This window comes from Artemia sp. Qi Xiang Cuo, chromosome 1, assembly GCF_049724085.1.
Source record: "Artemia sp. Qi Xiang Cuo chromosome 1, ASM4972408v1, whole genome shotgun sequence".
NCBI classification, from domain to species: domain Eukaryota; kingdom Metazoa; phylum Arthropoda; class Branchiopoda; order Anostraca; family Artemiidae; genus Artemia; species Artemia sp. Qi Xiang Cuo.
The window spans coordinates 15727728-15751431 of NC_142794.1; the positions used below are offsets into that span (position 1 = coordinate 15727728).

At 35.3% G+C, this 23704-nt stretch overlaps 1 protein-coding gene across 1 annotated transcript in view; it reads right to left on the reverse strand.

Annotated features, from left to right (window-relative positions):
- bt (projectin protein bent) overlaps positions 1-23184 on the reverse strand; it is a 379904-nt gene extending 356720 nt beyond the window's left edge. Inside the window, 1 exon segment of the mRNA XM_089089036.1 lies at positions 23058-23184. The gene's annotated coding sequence lies outside the window, so the exon portion shown is untranslated.
- Between the last annotated feature and the right edge of the window lie 520 nt (positions 23185-23704).

The following is a 23704-nucleotide window of genomic DNA, read 5'->3' on the forward strand; positions in this document are numbered from 1 at the left end:
TCAAAAGTTCTATTGGGCGACTTAATTAAAAAACGTTATAGAATTAAATAAAAAAAACAAGTTTTTTTAACTGAAAGTAAGGAGCGACATTAAGACTTAAAACGAACAGAAATTATTCCGTATATGAAAGGGGCTGTCCCCTCCTCAACGCCTTGCTTTTACGCTAAAGTTTTTTATTGTTTAAAAAAAAAAGAGTTGTGAGAAAGTCAAACTTTAGTGTAAACAGCAAGGCGTTGAGGAGGGGACAGCCCCTTCCATATACGGAATAATTTCTGTTCGTTTTAAGTTTAAATGTCGCTCCTTACTTTCAGTTAAAAAAACTTGTTTTTTATTTAATTTTTGAACGTTTTTGAATAAATAGAGGTTTTGATCTTGGCTCACATTACGTAAATAATTAAAACAAAATTTTAATATCAATTTACTTTTATTTAGTTAAATGGCTTTCTCGAAACTTGTTCAATTTTACTTACGAACGTTTTTATTAGTAATAAATATTCGTAACTTACTAATTAACTTACGTAACAAACTTCTATATTTATATATTTTTAATATGTATATTAGGCGATTCAGCCCCTAGTCAATACCTTGCTCTTTAAGCGAAAGTTTGAATTTTTTTCCAATTCTTTAAAAATGACCGCTTAATCACAAAGTCCGTTAATTAGAATAAATAGCTCTTATGAAAGTACTAAAAAATCTCTGGCTTAACGAGTGAGGTATTGACTAGCGGGTGAACCCAATCATATATTTAATATTTTCTGTTCGTTTAAAGTTTTGATGTTGCTGCTGTTGCAGTTGAAAAACTTGTTTTTTTATATTTAATTTCTGATCTTTTTTTTAAATAATGCTAGGAAGTCCGGCGTCACCTTCATAGCAATGTCCCTTTCCCCATGAAAACTTCCTTCATGGAAAGATCCTCCCACATAACCCCCCACCCCCCCCCCACTACCAGGAAAAATCTCCCCTGAAAACGTCTGTACTGTATACTTCCAAATAACCAATACTATATGTTAATATTGGGTAAAGTTCATAACTTTCAGCCCTTCTCCCGGGAACGCCGGGGGATTAAGTCATCATAAAAGACATACTTATAATATTTTCGAACATTATGAAAAAAATGGCTATCTCAAAATTTTGATCAGGTGACTTTGGGGAAAAAATGAGCGTGGGAGGGGGCCTAGTTGCCGTCCATTTTTTTGTCACTTAAAAACGGCACTAGAACTTTTAATTTCCATTCCAATGAGCCCTTCCACAATATTCTAGGACCATTGTGTCGATACGATCACCCCTGGGAAAAAAAACAAATAAACACGCATCCGTGATCTTTCTTCTGGCAAAAATGGAAAATTCCACATTTTTGTAGATAGGAGCTTGAAACCTCTACAGTAGGGTTCTCTGATACGCTGAATATGATGGTGTGATTTTCATTAAGGTTCTATAACTTTTAGGGGGTCTTTCCCCCTTTTTCCGAAAATCAGCCAAATTTTCTCAGGCGCCTAACTTTTGATACGTCAGATTAAACTTGATGAAACTTATATATTTGAAATCAGAATTAAAATCTAATTCTTTTGATATATCTATTGGTATCAAAATTCTGTTTTTTTTAGTTTCGGTTACCATTGAGCCGGGTCGCCCCTTACTTACAGTTCGTTACCATGAACTCTTTGAAAAGCTTGGAATGATATAAAAGGAATACAAAAGAAAAAGGAAGCGGAAGGGAAAAGGAAGGGGAAAGGGACAGGAAGCATACAAAAGGAAAAGGTAGCATACAGTCTTCATGGTTGAAATCCTCAAAAGAAGGTTTACAATTTCCTTAATTACAAAATCCTCCTCCCAGCCCTCTTAGTAAGAGATATGTTCTGAAAACATCTGCCAAATGAAAAAAAAAAGTTAAATTGGTTTTTGAAATAAAACTGGGTACTTATGTGTTATCCCGACTACACTCAAGTTCTTAATCTGAGTAAAACCGGTTTGTCTATCTGCGTTTGGAGGTAATTAGCTTAGCCTGAAATAAACTACTATGCAGGAATAATTTAATTTAATGTATGATTTAAAAAAGTGGATAGGCAATGTTTTCCATACGATGAGGCCTGGGAAGCTTGATTTCCATAGTTATATATAGCATCTTTTGGAATTTCGATACTAAAGTATTATAGTTTCGCCCTGTTACGGTATATATTATTAGGATTAACGTAACTTCACTTCTTCAATGTAGTCATGATAACCCAAAAGTACCAAAAATGTAATTTGTATTTATCTTAGGAGTGAAAGTACTTTACGATAATAGATTTTGGAAACTTCAAAAAATAACCTGACAGAAACATCAAGAAACTTCAAAAATTTTCAAAAGAAACTTAAAAAAAAAACTTTATAAGAGCTCATTTGGCAACTAATTCTTTCATATGGAAACTTTCTTGACAGTACCGGCGTACGGTGGCATATGTCACCTTAAAATAGGAGTTTTTGTGTTATGTGCCATTGAAAGCTCCGTTGCCAAAATCCCTAATCGAATGCGTAAATCTCTCTCTTGAATACCACCCCCTCAGAGTCCTCTTGGTAATGGAAAATGAACAACGGGCTTTGAAAAAAAAACTGCTTAGTGAAAATATATTTTCATTCAAGTTTAAAAATTATTAAGAAAGAGTGATAAATACTATTTATGTTTATCATAACAGTAAAGTTGAAGTACTAAAGCATATTTTTGGGAATCTTAAAAACAGATTGAGACCCTGACATCCCTGTTTTTCCCCTGTTTTCTTTCCAGCGCTAGCGGGGCACTTGAACATCTTAGGAGCGTTGAAATGTGAAACCATTCGAAGCTTTAACAATTGGGGTTTTAGTCCCCCCCCCCGGTTAAGGCGTGCATAAATTGGTCACTCGTTTTGTCGTCACACACGTGTCCGTCATTTAAAGGAAGGGAGCTGCCCCTCTCTGAATTTTACAATTCTTTTGTTTTAACCTTGTATGTTTCCTGATAATATTGTTCTAATGGCAAGTTCTCCTTTAACTGTTAAAGTTCAAGAGGCACAAATAATGAAAGTAAACTTTATTAAGAGAAGTTTAAACTTCTTCGCGGCATTGCAGCAGAAAAACTGCAAAAATCTTAGTTCCAAAAGAAGTTAGAAAAAATTCTATAAACAGAGAAATGTCACGGGTCAGTTTATTTAAAAAAAATTTCGGATAGCAAAAACTGCGAATCAGCAATTTTTGTTCGTTTCAAGTTTCAATTTCACTCTTTACTTTCATCTAAAATTTAAGTTGATTAAGTTGATAATTAAGTTGATTAAATTAAGTTGATTAAGTTGATTAAGTTGATAAAGAAATGGAAAGCAATAGGCTACTCAACAAAAGAAAATGGAAATTGAAAAACGAGAAAACTCATATTTACAAATTTTTCATTTCGTTTTGATCACAATAGGAAATACAGATTTATTATTCAACTGAACAAATTATACAGAACGAATTATCTTATTAACATTAGAGCTTTCATCATAGTTTGACAAACAGCTGCAACCTAGCGAAGAGTGAACCACAGCCCTTTGTAACGAAAAGTTTGAAAATGCATTGAAAAAATATAAAACTGAGATTTTTTCATTTAAGGTGCTTCACTTTGCTTGAATGAGCTTACTTGATTTTTGTCAACACAAAAAAATATCGATATCAAGGCCAGTGAGAGATTATGGAGAGCCTTATAAATTATTCTTTCGTTTTTTGCAATTTACTTATGGACTTTCTGCTCCTAAGCGAACATCTTGTTGTTTTTGCGTTGGTTTTGTATTATCAGTAAAACCCAAGCTTTTAGAATCCTACAAATATAAGTCGATATTGCAAGTCAGTATATTTCAGCTAGGTTTTTGTAAATATATCTTGCATAATCAGCGAAATAATAATTTTTGTTTGTTTCAAATTCATCCTTTACTTCCGTAAGAAAAATAATTTTATTACTTTCATTACAATACTTAAATCTCTAGTTTAATTTTTTAAGAATCTCCTTTTCAATTCTTTGCTTTTTAAGTCATAAATTACGTATTATGTTTAAACCAGTAGTTTGGGATTTTTTCTCGGCTTCTTTCTCGAATTTCAGAACATCAAAATGAATGAGAGGTCTTAATGTCAGTTATAGTCAGAACGCATTTTACCAACAGGCTAGAAACCCGGGTGAAACCTGATTTCATGGACCATGATGTGATCCATCATGATGTGATGACCCTTAATCCTTAATAGACACAAAATATTATTCAGGAGACATAAAGGCCACACTATCTTTAAATTACATAAAAAAAGGTTTAACTGAAAGTAAGGAGTAGCATTAAAACTTAAAGCGGACGATATTTGTTCCGTACATTAGAGAGGCTGCCCTCTCCTCTACCAATCACTCTTTAAGCTGAAATTTTTTAGTGCTTTAACAAGGCTTCTTAATCCAATTCAATGTTCCTTGTGTTTCAGAAGTTGTCTTAAAGAATTGGGAAAAAAGTCAAACTTTTGTGGAAAGGGCGAGGGGAGGACGAGGGGGCAGTCTTTCTAACATATGACAATTTCTGTTCGTTTCTAGTTTGTATGTTGCCCCTTACTTTCAACCGAGAATACTTACTTTTTTATTTAATTTCTAATCGTATTTCAAACCATGCCAGGAAGTCTTCCTACCCCTCTATGGAAAATACCCCAGAAAATTTTCTCCCCATGGAAGATTTTCCCCATTGAAAAATACTCCCTCTTCCCCCCGCGCAGAAAATTCTCCACCAAAAATGTCCGTATATTGCCCAGAAACAAATAATGCATATGAATAAAGGGCAAACTGTATAATTTACAGCCCTTTTCTCAGGAGCAGTGGGCGTCATGTAAGCCCCTTAGGCATAATTACTGGACCTTTCAAGTATGTTGAACCAAATGGCTCTCCAATCCATTTAGTCACTTAAAAAGAGCACTATAATTATTTGTTTCCGTTCAAATTAGTCCTATTCAAATCTTCCAAGACCATTGTTTCGATGTAATTGCCCTCGAGAAAAAAAAAAGAAAAAAAGAAGATACACAATTCCGTGATCTTTCTTCTGCCAAAGTAATAAATCAATAAATAGATGAAATTCCACATTTTTATAAATAGGATCTTGAAACCTCTTCAGTAGGATTCTCTGATATTCTGAATCTAATGGTGTAACTTTTCGTTAAGATCGCTCGCCTTTTTAGGGTGTTTTCCCCCTTTTTCTATAATCCGGCAAATTCAAACAAACACAACTTAAAAACAATAGAGAAATTTTTTCCAAGACAGTGCAATTTAAATCGGTGAATATTTCGGCCCTATGTCCAAGGGCTGTCTTCAGCACAACATTAAAGAAAAAATATACTTGATAAATATACTTGACCAGGACTCAGTGTCCTGGTTGAACTTCGTTGAAGTAAGGAGGCTGGGGCTGTTTTAAAAGTTTTTAAGAGCATTTTTAGTTTTAAACTTCATATTTTAATGTAAGTTGTTTATATATATATATATATATATATATATATATATATATATATATATATATATATATATATATATATATATATATATATATATATATATATATATATATATATATATATATATATATATATATATATATATATATATATATATATATATATATATATATATATATATATATATATATATATATATATATATATATATATATTTACCATGAAATATTTGATTAATGTTTCAATGCATGAATCTTCTTTTGGAATGGTCTCAACTGTTTGTTTACGGATTAAGTTAAATTGGCCTCTGACTGGCTTACATTCAGCATGAGATCCTACTGACAAAAAACAAGTTTTTTTCAATTGAAAGTAAGGAGCAACATCAAAACTTAAAACGAACAGAAATTATTACGTATATGATAGGGATCGCCCCTCCTCGATACCTTGCTTTTCACGCTAAAGTTTTTTAGTATAAAAAAAAGCTTCTCGTTGTTCTAATTAAACGGCGGCCCTTATATTTGAGGTGTCCTTCTTAAAGAACTGGGACAAAAGATCAAACTTTAGCGTAAAGAGCAAGGTATTGAGGAGGGGGCGACCCCTATCATGAACGTAATAATTTCCGTTCATTTTAAGTTTTGATGTTGCTTCTTACTTTCAGTTGAAAAACCTGATTTTCTCATTCAGTTTTGAGAATTTCATGAAATCATTCACTGAATTTCCAATTAAAATTAGTTTTTTATTTAATTTCTGATTGTCTTTTAAATAATGCCATGAAATCTGGCTCCCCCTTCATGAAAAATTCCTTCCCCCATGAAAAATAACTCCATGGAAAGTTTTCGTTCAACTTTACCCTATCCAAATGTTTTAGGATCATTGGTTTGATACAACTGCCCGTGAGGGAAAAAAACTAAAAAAAAAAAAAAAAAAAAATACAAAACACAGAACTCTGGCAAAAAACACAAAGTTCCAAATTTTTGCAAATAGGAGCTTGAAAGCTCTACGATAGGGTTCTCTGATATGCTGAATCTGATGGTGTGGTTTTTCATTAAGATTCCTTGACTATTAGGGGGTATTCCCCCATTTTTCAAAAATCAGGCAAGGTAGATTTTGACGGGTAACACTAAAAGTAATGAATCTTATATATTTGGAATTAGCGTAATAAGCCAATTCTTTTGATACATCTACTGATATCAAAACTCCATTTTTTAAAGTTTTAGTTACTATTGAGCCGCACCGCTTCTTACTTACAGTTCGTTACCATGAATTGTTTGATACCTAAGAAACACTTTTGACTGTTTTTTTTTTTTTTTTCACTTTCACACGTGATTCCGATGAGGGATGAATATCTGGAGCTTGTCAAAATCAAGTCCTTGGCTCACAGAAGACATATGTCAGTCTAAAATTGACATTATTATCGTGTTCAGTCTAGGGCTTAGGCCAGAATGATTTTCCATCGATATGAGAGTAAGTAGAGCCGGGATTCTTAACGTAGGGCACAGGCATATTTTGGGAATATATTTAGGAATATTTTGGAACCAAGTTATGTGTAGGTTGTGCAGCCTTCGGCTGACAATAGAGCCGTAATTTTGAAAAAAAAAAAACACTTTTTATATTATTGACGTCACATTCATATACACTCAAAGAGCAAAAAAGATACTTGATAGTATTGCAGGATGTCATACATTGTAAGAAAGGTGTTGCAAACAGACAAAATTTTCCTTGGCATAAAATACGCCCAGAAGACGACCCAAAAAAAGATATCAAGTTAATGGCCTTTTAAGCTTCCTAAATGTGAATGCACAAAAATTTTGAGCAATAAATTTTAAATATTACGAGGGGAGCAATCGGGAGCAGGGGAGCAATATTACGAGGGGAGCCCAAAATCGGTTGGGAACCACTCGTATAGAGTAAGAAGTATTTTATGCAGAGTATTACCCTCCAACCTTCTAAATAGATCAACCCCTGAATAGACCTGAATTTACCTGATTAGACCTGAATAGACCCTGAATACCTGAATTACCTGAATAGACCCTGAATAGACCTGAATTATGAACAAGTTGTGATTAAGTGAACAGAACGATCTGAGCAATTTGGTTATCCTTAGTTTAGGGGCTGATATATCCACAATTGACAAACTATTTAATGATCCAATATAACACTGAAATTAATACACCCTCCCGCTCTTTTCTTCTATACTCTACGATATTATACATAGTATCATGATTATTTAAAAAATTCAAACAAAACAAGAATAAAACAAATGGATCTCCAGAATTTTTATTGGGCGGGGGGCGAGAGGGGTCCATGTCCGGATAGTCAAGGGGCATGGGATATATAATATTTTTTCTCCAGATTATTGGGGGGGGGCAACATCCCCCCAGTTTTTTTACGTAGTTATTATTACACGTAGTATCATGATTATTTAACAAATTTGTTGCAAAAAATTTAAATAAAACAAGGATGAAACAAACAAATCTCCAGCATTTTTATTGAGGGGGGAAGGGCAAGAGGGGTCCATATCAGGATAGTCAAGGGACATGAGATATATAATAATTTTATCTCCACATTATTAGGGGGCAACTGCACCCCCCCCCCATCCTGCTCCCCCCAAACGACGCCTCTGGCTCTCGTTTAAAATGGTAATTTTGCTCTCTTGAACTATAGATTCTAACTTTTTTTTCTCTCTGAGATACTCATCAGACACATAAAACTTTTAATTCGTAGGAACGCGCGATTTTAATTATTCAATATAAACCCTGAAAATAAGACATCCACCTCTTTTTTCTCCTACACTCCATGATATTATACGTATTATCATTATTTAAAAAAATTGATGCAAAAAGAATACTAAATAAAACAAGTATGACACAAGAGGATACAATAAAGTATAATCTCATAAACCGTTTAATAGGACAAAATAATTCTAAGGTTCTAGTTATAAAATAACAAAAAGATCATTATTAACAAGGACAAAAGTTTCTCCCGTTTAATAGGGTAATTTTGCTCCCTTTAATTATAATTCTAGTAATTATGCTGTTTATCAGACAAATAAACAGCGACGAAGACCACACTACCTTTCCATCATAAACTGTTTAAAATTTTAATTATAAACTGTCTTAAATGAAGGGACTGTTTTAAAATTTTCATTTTAGTTTTAATGGTCGTATGTTAATATAAGTCTCTTTTCTTTTATATATTTATGCTTTGCTGAAGACGGCTTTTGGACATAGCGTCGAAATATTCATTCAAATTAGAATTTCCGCTGTCTTTCGAACAGAATTCCCTATTGTTCTTCTTGTTTTTGATTTCTGAAAAATAAAACTTAAAGTTCGGAGGAGCGCCACTTTAAGAATGCAACCTTAATAGAACAGGTAGTAGAAAAAAAGCAGTGTAAAAAAATAAAGAAAAAAATAACAAATATTTTTTACAAGGACAAAAATTACCCAAAAAACAAGCATAGTTTTGCTGCTCTTGATCATCTTCTTAATAATTTGTTCAATTAGACGTTTATAAGATACATAAGGCTTCAATTTCAGAATCAAGTACCACTTTTAAGAATATAACCTTATTAGAAAATTTATTATAAAAAAAAAACAACTAAAAACTAATAATAAAAATGAATAAAATAATAAAATAAATAAAAATCAGCATTATTTGGAAGGGCAAAGTAATCCCTGTTCTAGATGTTGATTTTGCTGCCCTCAATACTAACAATTTTTTTTCAATTAGGTATTTCTAAGACAAATGAAACTGCGAGTTCCGATGAAACTGCCAGTATGACCTCAATAAAGAATGAAAAACTAATGTTTAAAATAGAAAAGACGCCACAGATCTGACTCACAGAATTTTATGTCAGAGCTATTTATAATGTCTAAAGCTCTAATAGAATAAACAAGATGAATCAAGTGGTCACCAGAGAAATATTAAGCACTAGCTAAGCAAATAGGAGCGATATTATAATTAATATAAAATGGGCCATATCTTAATTACACAAACGATATTTTTCCCGCGTTTTTATTCACTTTTTCATATCTATCATCAACACATTTTTCAGCAAAAATGGGGAAAAAACACAGAATTAATTAAAAAGTAAAACAGATAGAGGCCATATAGAGGCCATATCTTTGTTTTCTTCCAGTTTATTTGTAGCCCAGCTCTTTAGGCAGTGGAGGAGAGCGTCTGAAGTGCAAATTTAAGTTGATCAAGATTGTCACTAAGGATGGCCAAATCATCCGTGGAATCAATGTCAGAGAGGGTCCTCGTGGCATAAATGATTTTAAAACGGGAGACACGTATTGTTTCATTCAGGCCCAGTGAACCAGTGAACTATAATACAGAAAAGAGCTATTGCTAGGCCTACTGTTAGCCTACTAGAAATGATTTGTATTATCGCTCTCTTTTTTTAGTTAATGTAAATTTTTCCCTTTTCATTAAAGCAAATGTTCCTGATCAAGATTATCCTCAGAACTAGGGTCTAAAAATAGCCCCTATGGGACTAGTCTATTTTACTTTCAAAATTACTTTTGTAATTAGTATAGTAAATAGAAAAGGAAAGTAGACTATTCATTCAGGGGCCATTTTTAAGTCCTACTTCTAAGGCCTAAGGCTTACTTCTAAGTAAGGAGCAGCATTAAAACTTAAAACAAACAGAAATTATTACGTATATGAGGAAGTTTCCCCTCCTCAATACCTTGCTCTTTACGCTAAAGTTTGACTTTTTGTTCCAATTACTTAAGAATGACTCCTGATACACAAGGGCCGTTTAATTAGTATAATAAGCTTTTTACAAATTCGAAAACACTTTAGCGTAAAGAGTGAGGCACTGAGGGGGCAACCCCCATCATATATCTAACAGTTTCTCTTCGTTAAAAATTTTTAATGTTGCTCCTTGCTTTCAGTTTATTATGGTACGTTTTTACGAGTCGAAAATATTTCGGGAGGGGAGGGGGGGGGGTCAAATCCCCTAAATCTTCCCCTGGATACGTCCTGGGCCATGTCCAAGATCTATATGCATTATTTTGATGGACGTTGTGCTAGGGAACACAGGCATAAAATATTCTAATAAATATCACGAAAAAATGCCTGATTGGAACTAATTAAAATAGTATTTGCGTTCAGCACAAAAATACTTTCTGAATGTCTTATTAAAAAAAATATATATATTTGTAAACCAGTGTAATTACTTTTAAGAAGATTAAGTAGCATAGACTAGAAATATATAAGGGCATGGGCGTAGGCAGCATATTGTCTAAGGGGGGGCAGATATTGTCTATGGGGGGGGGCAGTCGATAGTGTGAGGGAGTTTTATCAACTGCTTTTTCCAAACCATGTGCTTTTTCAGCCATATTTAATGTAAATTTGAAGGTCTAGGGGGGGGCAGCTGCCCCCCCTCCCTACGCCCATGTATAAGGGTGAAAAAATGATGATAGATACAGAGAAAACTGATCAAACGGATAGCTTCACTCACCTGGGTAGCAAGACTAATAAAGATGGTGGAGGTAAAAAGTAGAATAGCCAAGATGCAGGGTGTTTTACAGAGTTTAAAAAAATTGGAATAGAAGAAAGAAGAAAGAAGAAAGAAAAATTTGAATAGAAGGAATAGAAGAACCTTTCGAACCAGTGATGCCAGGTGTCTGACTTTAGATTGGAAGCGAAAATGCGCCCAAGGGAAGCGAAAATGCGCCATCGGCGCATTTTTGCTGTATACTTTTTGGGTGGAGTTCAAAATTCAGGGTAAATTAGATCTTGCAGGGATGAGTGCAAAAAAAAAAAAAAAAAAAAAAAAATCAGAGACAATATTACCAGATAGTGTGAATTTGCCTTTTCAGAATACTAGAACTCAAAATTGATAGGATTCAGTCTTCATTGACAGATTTCGGCACCATATTCCGAAATCTGAAACAGTGAAGCATTTTTGACTGATTACATGCGCTTTTGTAGTCGAAATTTTCTGTTCTGTCTCTGGCTTGACAAGAAAGAAATTTTCCTTAGTTCTCTGGTATGTCAGAGAATTAAATAAATAAGGGAATTAAAGAAGATCTGACAAAAAAAATTCTTGCCAATATCTAAGGTGGTATTTTACATTACTTTCTGGCTAATATACTGAATTATTCCCATCAACAATAGAAATTGTGATTAAAGAACTAAAAAAAGAAATAAGAACTCAGCATACTGGTCTTGCAATATAGATAGGTTATACAAAAACTTGGAAGTTAAAGGTGCATTTGATAAATATAACTAATACATAAGATTTTCTAATGTGGAACTAAAAAGAAGCATGATCCCTTAAGGTCGAATCTCTGCAACATGTCATTTAGTTAAGTGATATCAAGTTTTACTTCTTTATATAATTTTTTATGACATTGCAATTCTAAGCTGCAAAAAGATATAGATTCTTAAACTTAGTTATGAGAACAAAATGTTTCGTAGATTTCAGAATATAAATTAGAACGACAAGAACGACCAAGTCAAAGATATGAAATTAGACCGGCCGTTATTAATGCAACTATCTATAAAATTGCAGACCAAAGACAATGTTCTGAGATTTTGTCATGAAGCCAAAGAGACAAAATTGTATTTGGCAAGGTCCTTCAACAGTTCCGATTGTTATTTTATTTGTGTTTTCCTTTTAATGAACTTTGGATTAGTTTTCTATATTTTTTAATATAATATTATATTTGTCTTAGACTAGTATTCAATATCATTTCCAAAGTTAAATATGAGACCCTCCTTCTATATCACCCAAAATTTTCCCCAAACTTTTATCTTGATTTTCATTATCACTGAATGGTTTTTTGATGCATTGCATGTCAATAGTAGATCTATATAGCATAGCGGGTGTAGAATCTAAGACCCTATAGCACTTTTCAGGGAAATTTAGCCAAAGTCGAATAATCACAGAAGAGTTAAGCATTTTAGGCTGTATCCTGTTTCGAATTTTGTACATGACAAAAATCATAACAAAAAATACTCTATCGACAAAGGGGTTGCTGATGGGTAAACCTAAGACAGAAACGGCTGCTTGAGTTATGTTGAACCAAGGTCAGCTTTTTACAGTCTTTTCTGTATTTTTTTTTATCGAAATTTGACCACTTTCCCATTTGGTTTTTATGCACGCTTTAATAATTTAAAATTTAGGCCGTCATGGAGCCTGGAATGCGATATCAGAATCCCTACGGGGTTGTGAAAATTTCACCTGTCTTTATAGACAGATTCCTGAATCTGTCAGGAGAAGTTGTCAGTAAACAATATACTTCAAAATTTTGAGTTTTGTCATTGTTATTGCGAAGGCAAAATGCACCCACTTTGCGGCGAATTTTTTGATATGCGCAAAATTGGCACAATGCGCCAATTTGAAAAATTCAATGCACAATCAACTCAAAAAAGCACCCTAATACGCGCCACCTGGCAACTATGCTTCGAACTAAGATTAGAATATTTGAAGCCATGACCACGACTCGATCATGGCTCTGAAACGTTGGTGCTGAGAAACGCTGAAGAAGAGTCTTTAAATGTTTCCCAGAGGCATTTTCCAATGATAGCTGCTGGTACCAGGGATGCCATGTTGCACACTTTTCGCGTGATATATAATCTCTTTTACCACAGAGGGGATGCAGAAAAGTGAAAATAACTCTTTTTGTGTGTTATTTTTTATTAACTTTGAACGCCAGTAGTTGACAACTTCGTCAGAAGTGTAATAAACCCAAAGAACAAGGTTACCATCTTGCTTCCTTTTCATTTGAAATGCATGCTTTTACACCTCAGAGGTGATAAGCGAGCAGCGGCAGCCGTGCGCCTGCAAATTTTTTGATTTGCACTCATTTTGAGCAAAAATCACTCTTTTTTGGCCTTAATTTGCACTCTTTTTGGACGTCAGCATCGAGCAACCCTGGCTGGTACTGGTCTGACTGAACGGGTATAAAAAGATAAGCTACGTGAAAACGATTGATTCGACCCTATTTTTTAAGGCTGTAATAGAAGATAGGTTAAGGTGGCTAGGCCACGTGTTACGGATCAAGGGTGACCTATTGCTAAGGACTTCGCTTTTTGTCCGTCCATCTGGACCCGAACAAAAAGCCGGTCGTCCTCGAATAGGCAGGTGGAAAGAAGGCTACTTGTATGATATTGCGTTGACCTAATATTCTTCGTCTAAATAGAATCTGTTTCTCTGACGCTCAATCCTAATAAAACATACCTAATGTATGATAAAAATATGATACTTTAGAAACAAAATTTGCTTTATATTTGCACATTAGGGGTGGGAGGGGGGTTGTAAAGTATAGTGGGTCCGCATGCCTAATAACTTTTACTTGACTTAAAGCTCTTGCTCGGCAGCGTCGCCAGCGTAGAGGGAACCAGTCGTCAGCGCCGTCAGTCTTCTCCAGAGTGGTCGGTTCAGGGCGAGGGTTGTCACTTCAGCTGGGTTGATGTTTCTGGAGGCGAGCCGATCACGGATGACGCCCGCCCATCTGGTGCGTGGTCTTCCCCTAGGACGCCTCCAGCCGTTTGCAGCTGGGTCGAAATCGAAGATGAGCCAGGTGGGTGTTTGGGCAGGCAGACGGAGCAGATGACCATACCAACGCAGTGAGCGAGACTCAAGCTGCTCGGACAGGGGTGGGAGTTTGAAGGACCTGAGGATTTCTGAATTTCGTACCCTGTCGGGCCATCGGGAGCGTTCTATTTTTCGGAGGTGTTTCGTCTGGATGGCATCTACCTTCAGCGTCTGTATCTGAGTCAGTAACCAAGTCTCAGCAGAAGAGAGAAAGATGCTGGCAACCTAAGCAGAATATATTCGTGCTTTGGGGAGACAGCTGATCTGGGTTTTATGGAAGACTGTTTTTAGAAGGCAACCGAAGACAGAGTTTGCTTTTACCGATCTTGCTGATATTTCGGCATCTAGGCTTCCGTTTGAGCAGACAATTGAACCAAGGTAGGTAAACTGCTTGACTACCTCTACAGTCTGGCCACAAGTTTCCACAGATGACAGGGGGTTGGACGGCGTTTTCTCAACAGGCATTATCCTGGTCTTCGACCAATTTATTTTCAGACCGAATTTCTCAGCGGCAGAGGCCAGTGTTTCCAGTGTAGTTTTGAGGTCACTAATGTTTTCGCATATTAGCGCCACGTCGTCGGCACAGTCGACGTCTGAAAGAAATCTTCCAGCAAAGCCTATGCCAAACGGCTGCACCTTCTGTGTTTTATTCAGGATGTGGTCTATTACACAGTTAAAGAGCTCAGGTGCAGCGGCACATCCTTGCCGGACACCATTTTTAATTTTGAAATATCCAGAAGGCCGTCCAATTACAATCACCGCACTTTCAGTGTTATTATGCAGTTCTTTGAGGAGACGGACGATTTTCGTGGGTACGCCAGCAGACTGGAGCATTAGCCATAGTGACTGCCTATCGACAGCGTCGAAGGCAGATCGAAAATCGACAAAGGCAATGTACGCCTTCCTCTTATATTCAAGTTTTCTCTACTAGCTGTCTAATCGTATGGATTTGCTCGGTGGTGGACCTGCCTGGCATGAAGCCAGCTTGCTGGGGGTGACGCAGGGCATGGAGGTATCTTGTTGCCCGTTTGAGAAGCAGCATAGCGAAGAGTTTTCCAGGAACTGAGAGTAAAGTTATGCTACGATAATTGATACATTCTGCTTTGCTCCCCTTCGTCTTGTAGATTGGTACAAGTAGGCCCTTCCTCCAGTCTGAGGGGATTTTTTCAGAGTGCCACACAAGGTTAAACAGCATTTGTAGCCAGAGGATCATGGCTGGACCCCCATTTTTAAGGAATTCCGATGTTAGGTCACATATTCCTGGCGCGTTGTTATTCTTTAGCTTGCGGGTGGCAGCTTTTATCTCCTCCGCTGTAAATTCAGGACCATCAGGAGCAGGTATGGTAGTAGCCGCAGCAGCTGCTAGCTCATGGTCCGTCTGGTCTGGTGGATCTGAGTTGAGCAGCTTCTCAAAGTGGTCCTCCCACTGGCGGAGGCATTGTGATTGGTCGTAGATATTCTCACCGATAGCGCTTCGAAGGTATGGCGTAGTTTGAGTGTGCTGACCCGACAGCTCACGAAGAATCTTGTAGGTGGCTCCACTGTCCTTTTTCTTGGCGGCCTCTTGCAGTTCGGATGCCTTGCTGTCAATAAAAGCCTAATGTGTTAGGTACAATTATTCTGCATATTATAAAGTAAGAATTGTTTTCTAATTTTATACAGTCCAAACACTTTACCCCCCCTCCTAATGTGTTAGAATGTAGCCAAAGTTATACATTTCCCACATATTATCTCATCTTTCTTAATCCCATCCCACACTAATCTGAAAGAAACTGAAGAAAGACATGGTTCTATAGTGCGACAAAGGAGTGACAACTTGAGTGGTCGGCGCTATATCATACAAGTACCGAAAGAAGTTATAAGAAACGATTTTAAGGCAACAAGGACTTCATGAGAGATGGAAAAGACTGAAGGGTACTTGTTAATTAAACGAAACACACTGAATAACTATGCTTAGATTAGATCTGAGAAAACCGGTTTCATAGCCACAAAGACAATTGACAAGTGAAAGAATGGAAGGGGAAAATTTAATTTGGGCTATACAAGGGGGTGGGGGTAAAGTATAGCGGGCATGCATTCAAAATGTATTAGCTACAATTAGACCCCGGCGCCGCGCCGGCGGATCGACCACACGCCGCCGACGAGATGCCCGGTCGAACGCCGCCGAAGTGTCGTAGCGCCGCCGGCGCGCCACATGCACGCCGCCGCCGGCACAGGCGGCGGCGTTCGGTCGACTTTAAATTATTTTTACGGCAATTCTTTATTGCGTCAACCGCAAAGTCGGAGCTTTTCCTTCTCGTGTGGTTTAGTATTTCGATTTTGCTGATTAGAAATCAAGCAGAGCTTGCACTATCCCTGAATTTTCGGGTATTTCCCCGAAAATCTATGCGTCAACCCGAAAAAAAATTTGGTTCCCCGAATCCCCGAAAATCACGCAATCACGGTACCACCCCTAGTGATTTATCACCAGTGACTTTCCCTGCCAAATATTACTTTGTATACCATAATTCTTCACTGCTCTCTTGTTCATTAATTTTCGTCTCTTTTGTTACTTTGCATAAAAACCAAACAGATGCAATATGCTATTGCAAATACTGCAATATACACAGTTCTTCATATGTTGACAAAAAAAAGTATCGTCTTTATAAAATGAGTTTAAATTATTTCGAAAGCAGTTTCCCAATCGCTATTTCTTACATCATTCGTAGTCAAGAATTTTATTTTCAAGTTGAATAGAATTATAGAACGCATTCACTACTATACAGCTTCAGCCTTTTGTTGGATTTTGAAATGGACAGCCGACAGATTGTTTCTACAGCTGAATTGTAATTTTGCAGTTTTTTCTTTTTTTTTTTTGCTGTTTTGGATAAGATTTTCTTATTGTTTAATAATAAATTATTGAACACCTTATAGAAAATAAAATCTTTTTTCTTGTAACTATTAACCCCCCCCCCCCAAAAAAAAAAAAACCCACACAACCAGCAATCGATTTAGAAAATATTTTGCTATATAATAAGTTTTTTACAAGATTGGGGAATTTATTTTTTAGCCAGCCGCTACCCCAAAAATATTGTTCAAAAAAAAATTTTAAAGTATTGCCTATAGGGGAGGGGGATAGGGGGCTATCATTTTATAGATATTAAATTTATTTAACGAGGTATTAAATTTAAATGATATTAGCTCGAAATTTTATTTATTGAAAGCAGGGATCCCAAAAAGTTCATTTTTTTTTAATTTAAAGCAAAGACGGAATTCTATCAAGGTGGTATCCAGAGGGGGGGGGGGGTATTGAGCTATCATATTTAAATGATAATACCTCGATTTTTTTTTAAAGCAGGGGTGCCAATAAGTTAATTTTTTTTTTTTATTTAAAGCAGAGACGGTATCCTATCAAGAGGGTATCCAGAAGGAGGGCATAGGGAGTTATTATATTTAAGTAATAGCGCCTTGATTTTTTTTTCTATTGAAAGCAAGAATGCCGAAAAGTTCACAAGTTGACAAAATTAACAAGATTTTCGTGAGTTATACTTGATACAGTACTTGCATATTCATTAGTTCCAAAGGGAAACGGACCTAAGCGTCCAATCCGGTTTTTTTTCTATTGATGAAATGGGTTTACTTGGAAAACATTCATTCATAAGTACCAGGCAGATTCACACTAAAACGAATTGGTGTGACGAAAGCGATATCGACATCCCCACCTAACGTAGCGTTCGAGCGACAATGGCGCCCTTGGTCCAGTGCCCAAGTAACATTAAAAGGCCAGGTCATAATAAAAGCTTTCAATTTGGGGGTTCAAGCAGGAGTCTTTGACAGTCTTATGACCTCAGGGTACTAGGTATTGCAACGTTCTTACGTATCTACAGTGGTTTAGAAAATTCGATCGCCCCACAAATGATTACCAAAAATATGCACAAATGTAACATTTGGAATATTATAACACTTTTTTCAAGGCTTTGAAGAAAAGCAAAAAAGTCTAAATACCCCTAACTACGCTTGAAAGCTATTTTAAAAAGAAACTCTTTGGAGATTTCCATGGAAATGACCATAGCAGAAGCTTTGAGCCTGGGTGGGGATCAAAGAGGAGTCTAAGTATTTTGACCACAGGTGACTTATTGTTGCGATTTTCTTAAATTTGGTAATTATTGTGAGCATTTGGAAATCATTAACATAAACCTCATTAACATAAACATTAACATAAACCTAAAGAAAAATGCGTAACATGGCCGTAAAAGGAATTACACCTTTCTGGTGTCAGGACAGTTTAGCATTAACCAGAAGAACTAGAAAAATCAAAAACAAGTTTGAATCTAGTTACAGTTGCCAAAAATTATATTTTTATCACATTAATCAGTTGCATTTGGGTATTATCTAAAATTTCCTAAAGGGTGCCGATTTTTTTTATTTATTTGTTGTTTTTTTTTATTAGAAAAATTTAAACAAGCTCAAATCGGCTTCAATCTTACTCTATTAAAATTTTCACATATATTTTTTCATTTGACATTTAATAATAAGACAGTTTCTTTAGATACAAGCTAAGCTTCAGTGAAACTAGGCTACACCTTACCTGAACTTTTACAAAAGCTATATTCAAATTTAGTGTGGTGTGTTTATATTCAATTTATTAAAATTATGGACTTAGTATTGCTTTGGATTGAGTTTGAGATTTTATCTAAGTGGGCTGGGAAGAGAAGAAAACACAATAACAATCTGAAAAGAACATTAAAAAATGAAAATGAACATTAATATTATATATATATATATATATATATATATATATATATATATATATATATATATATATATATATATATATATATATATATATATATATATATATATATATATATATATATATATATATATATATATATTTTATTCTTAAAGTTGTGACCACAGTTTTAACCAAAACTGTGTAGCAAATTTTGAGGCTGTATATAATGATCCAAACCACGAATTTCTTTCTCACTATTACTTGTAATTCTGGCTGCCACTTATCTTCAAACCCAATATTTCTTTGTTTTTGCTCTAGCATATCTTTTAACCACATATTTCTTTGTTTTTCATTTTTAATTTACTTTGCTTCTCATTGTCACCTGTCTTGTTCATGCATATCTCTTTGTTCTTTACTTTTGTTTTTGACTTGTTGTAATTGTTGCTCACGCAAGTATTCTAACTGTATATTTCTCTGTTCTGCATTTTTGCTTATCTATACCTTAGGCATTTTTTCCATACCCTTTACCTCAATTCCCCAGATTGGTCTTATTACATTTGGTGGTCTAGGTTGTTGCTATGTCCTCTAGGCATTATGAAAACTGAATAATAAACCTTCTGTAAATTGGAAATCAAAGCTTAAACTCAATAACTGATACTAAGTGTCCTAACATTTTGTTTGGATTAAAAGTGACGAACTAGGAAGAAAATCTCAACATCTTCCTGAAGCTACTTCAGTCTGCATATTATTTCATTTAATTACATTTAAAACGGCTGAGCTTTTCATTTTCTACCTAAGAAAATAGCTGGCACTTTATTTTTCTTCATACCGAATAAACCATAAAGTGTTTTTGTTTCATTGTAGTTGAAGTGTTCTCTGTTCATCACGTATTTTTCAATTTGATAAATTTACTCCTTTTAGATGCAGTTTATAATTTGACTGATATTAGGTATTTATCAGTTTATAATTTGGAATGAATCCCCAAAAGAAAAAAATGAATGATATCCAAAAGAGCAGCCAAAAGCGATAAAAAAGCAGCAGTTCAGACTTAGCCTACATGAAATATATTCTATAAAGAAGCCAAAAAAAACTTTAAAATGAATTTTCTTAAAATTGTAATTAAAAACCAGTTTTTAATACAAGAAGACTTCTTAGGAATCCAAAAGAGCAAAAAAAAAAAAACAATCAATATCAAATTCACCCATTTCAAATTTTTTAAAGGTGACGAAACATATATAGGCAAAGGGCATTATGAAAAAATGAATATTCTAAGTTAAAAGTTATATGCGAAGCTTTTACCCAGATAACTGACGAATTTTGTGATACGGTATTTGAAGTTTTATATGCAGTAATGCTCGATAAAAAAACTACTAATTTTGATAATTATTTATGTTAAGAATAAATAGCTAATAGATACTTCAACTACTCGTATTATGCAAGGGTTCTGAAAAGCCACAGCCATTTCGTTTCTACCAGATTTCTTCTTCTCTTGATGAATAACGAAGAAGACCAGTTTCCAGCCAGCGGCTTGTGAATTTTTGAAGTCATGAATAGGCTCGAATCTGTTGTAAATTGAAGCTGGGATTTGAGAGACTGATGAAAACATTAATGTTTGCGGTCAACATTGATCGCGCCGGCGGCGTGCCACTGACATCTTACCGGCGGCGCGCCGCCGGCGTCTTACCGGCGGCGTGCTGTTTTTTGCCCCCCCGCCGCCGGTCTTCCCTCAACGGCGCGGCGCCGGGGTCTAGCTACAATTGTTCTGCATATTACGAAGTAAAAATTGAATTCTAATTTCATACTATCTAAATACTTTATCCCCCCGCCCCATAATGTGCAATTATATAGCCCAAATTATATATTCTGCCACTTGTCTTTGAAACCGGTTTTCTCAGATCTAACCTAAGCGTAATTCTTGAGTTTGTTTCGTTACATTAACAAGTACTGATTGAAGTTTTGGATATATTGGGATAGAGGAATAGCAGACACAGCTTTGTTGCCCTCAGGTGGCTTGGTACTATAATGAGTTGTTAGTAGTAGTAGGCTAGTAGATGTGAATGCCCAGTTTTTTCTCAAATTCCAATCTCAATACAAATTGCTGCAGATTGTAAATTATCTCCGTTTGAACGTGCAAAATTCAGCCTCAATGGAATTAGCACCTCCCTCAGTCCCTGTACAAGCCTTTTGAACTGGCCAGTATGACAATATTTTATAAGCACATGCTGCCCTCTTCTCTATTAAAAAGAATAGGGGACTGAGGTGAGTAGCAGCTTCCTTATTTGTAGGGTATTACTTGTTTATCAAAAACATTTTTATTAATTTGATAAGATTACGAGCTACAAAGTTTCATTTTCTCTGTCAGAAAGTAATCGGCAGACACGCTCACAAAGTATTTGAAAATAGGTAGAGTAAATATTGCCACATAAAGGGGCCGATAAATTAGTTCCCTTTTTAAAGTATTTGGATCTAAACTTATGACCCAACGCTTTTAACATTAGAATTTTGTGGAGCTTATAGTTGTAATTTTAACTTACGTTTCCGCTCAAAAATAAACAAAATTTATTCTACAACGACGACCGAATTTGAAAATTACCCTTTAGAAATTTTTAAACTGAAAATCACCATGCCTACTTTAACCCCAGCAAACGGATACAACTTTTAAAATATTTCTATCAGGCAGCTGTTTAATTTCTAAGACAGTTTCTAATTTACATATCCTTAAAGAAACAGGTTGTGAACGACTTGATGGAAAATGTCATCATGACACTTCGCCAAAACCGCACAAAAACGCAACAAAAAACAAAATGTCTTTTCAACATCCGTTACGTGTTCATTGCAATGCCAGCAAAAAGTAAAAAATGTCAACATGTAACCTTAGTCACAAACACTTCAAACAGAAACCTTATAGTCAGTGGACCGTTATATACAGGGACCGTTATCTTTCAAGGGACGGCTCACATTCGCCGCAGTAGAATTGAGGATGGATTTTATGGTAATCGGGGGCGCTGATAATGAGTATCGGGATGCACAAGTTCGCACGCGTGTAGAGCATGGTCATTTTAGCCTATAAAGTCAAATTTGGCCTATAACAACGTCACACCGCTCTTGATTTTTTTGGGCTGCCACCATTTCGACTGTCTGAAATCGACCGACTGTTCGAAAATCTGTCAGAATCACTAACCTCAGAACATCTAAAAAAAATTATAATTTTATATAATAGTAATAAGTATATGAAAGTTTAGAAACAAATTTTGGCTATATATTTGCACATCACGGGGGTGGGGGTAAAGCATAGAATATGTTAAATACGTAACCTAACCTAGGTACCTTTTCCCCTCTAAACCCCAAATTTTAAAATTTTAGATGTTATGACGGTTAGTGATTCTGACGGATTTTTTTGTCGATGTTATGACGGATTTTGTATATGAAATGACGTTAGTGCTCCTGGCGGTTAGATGTTATGACGCCTTCCCGATTTTTTTTTACACGGTAAAACAAACTGAAAACTTTATTAACTTGACATATTCTGAATCATAAGACAGAGTACTTTCCACACAACCTTTATTTTTGTTTTTTTTTAGTTAACCCCGATTTAATTTTGAAAACAAAGTTTTTTAATATACTTTTTCTTAGTTTTTTCGGTTTTTCTGAAATCTATTATATAATTATACATACTCAAAATAAAAACTAATTGTATATTTGCGACACATATACGAACAATCCCAGAACATTTTCCCCAAAGAAATATAACAAAAATATCGCAACCAGAAGAACATGGTATTTATGGCCTTCAAATGAAAAAGAGGAAAACACCTAGTCTTCCTCCCAAGCCTCATCCCCATTTAGCAACTGTAGCCTCAGTCAAAATAAAAACAAATGAACGCCTTTTTTATTATAAGCCTAGGATTGGGGGTATTGAGAAGAAAACATGTTAATAAAACAATTCTTACTTTATAATACGCATAAAATTGTAGCCAACACATTTTAATATGCTTCTATTACACTTTACCTCCAACCTCCCCTAATTTGCATATACATAGCTCAAATTATATATTTTCATGCGTTTTCCTATTTCTTGATTTCGTAGCGTTAATTCAATTTACGGGTGCACTGGCTGAAACAAGAGTGACGCATGCAAAAATGCATGGGAAAAACATAATTTGGGCTATATATTGCATATTAAGCGGAATAGAGAGTTGAGGTAAAGTCTGGTTGAAACGCATTCAAAATGTGCTAGCTACAATTTTTTGCATATTAGGAAGCAAGAATTGTTTTCTTAATATGTTATCTTCTCAATAGCTCGAATTCTAGGCGTGAGCCCTTTTTTTTTAAACTACTTACCTTTTTATCAAGAAAGTATCAATTTTTATCAAAAGTCGGAAAAGCACCGGAATTGCGTCCGAATCAAACTGGATCAGACTTATCGTTTAGAAGATGGAACTACTTTAGAGCCAAAAATAGCCTACAGCTAGGGAATAGTCCTGGGATGAGAGTAACCCAATCGCAAGAAAAACACTTTCTCCATATTCGTAGGGAATTTTGCGTAGGTAGTGATGAAACAAGGGCGATCAAAGTCTTGTCTCTCGAAAGATGCTTCCGCCTGTGAAATCATTTATACAAGCAAAGCAGTATCCAACATTGGAACCTTTCTGAAATGAATCAAAGCAAAACAGAGGGTACGCTCCAGATGACAATTATCATTAGTCATAGCTATTTATTTATTATTATTGAAGTTCAGAAAAATCAGATAATATACGAAAATCGTCTATTCTTTGTATTATAATTGGAGAAATGACTAAGATGCTATAATAGTTTGCTTATTATGTGATGAAATTAATAAGGAGGATAATTTCTTAAACCACATTGTCCTGCCATAACATAAAGAAAAAAAGATCAAAAATAGGGGTTTCAAAGGCCAAACAAAATAGTCAAAAAAAGCGAATATTTCGAAAAGACAGCCGCCTCTCTTCTTGAGCGCGAGCGAAAAA